Below are 916 nucleotides of genomic sequence, written 5' to 3'. Positions count from 1 at the left end.
GCGGCTGCTCCTGCTCCTGCCGGTCCTGGCTCCCGCCCTTAGGGCCACATCGCCGGGCGACTTGTGCCTGGCTGCTTTTAGGAACCTGTGCGGCGAAGCCGGAGCCCTGGGAGAGCACAGGGGGGCTGCGCTCCAACCCGTGGGCCTCACAGCCCGTGGAGAGAACGAGGGACGCGGTGACTCCGACCGCGCTCCGCTCAGCAATCCGCGTGCGCGACGCCCGTCCGAGGCAAAGCAATCCAGGCGAGCTCCTTCCCTCTAGTCTTCTCCGGGTCCGCCTCCTGTCCAGGTTTTCCCCACGGCGGCGGCGGGCGAGGTGCAGGTGGCGCGGCGCCCCGGGCTAACCCCACACAAACAAACGCAGAGGTTTTCGGGGCCGACCCCCGCGGGTCCCGGCTGCGCCAGTGGACCGGCACTCGCGGGCTCCCGGGAACCGAGATCTGGGCCTCAGTCCGGACCGGGGAGCGAGGGATGACGAGGCGGGGAAAGTGCGGAGGGCGCGCCGGGAGGCGGCTCGGCACGCCCCGTCGACCAGTACTCAGTGTTCTCCGCAGTTGCACAAACCCACCCGGCCCGACCGGACTACTCCACAGACAGTCCTGCAGCGGCTCGCTGCTCCTCAAGCCCGGGGCGCATCAGGGCGCCGCGCCCCGCACGCACTCACTCCACACGGCCGATCCGGACCCTTCCTGGAGCTCCCTCTTGCTCGGTCCTTTCTCTCTTCTCCGTCTGCCTCTTGGCCAAAGGCGCTCCAGCCCGCTGTAAAGTTCTGTCACGGCTCAGGGGACGACATCCACGAGACAGCAGGGAGAAGAGCAGAGCACTCCGCGGATCGGCCTCCCTCCCCGGCGGGCAAACTCCGCAAGCGAGTCCAGAGTAGTCACGGCGACCGGGGGGGGGGGGCCGCGGGGCAGGC

Source organism: Tupaia chinensis, unplaced genomic scaffold (assembly GCF_000334495.1).
Source record: "Tupaia chinensis unplaced genomic scaffold, TupChi_1.0 Scaffold000147_1, whole genome shotgun sequence".
Taxonomy (NCBI): domain Eukaryota; kingdom Metazoa; phylum Chordata; class Mammalia; order Scandentia; family Tupaiidae; genus Tupaia; species Tupaia belangeri.
Note: the sequence above shows the minus strand (reverse complement) of the source record.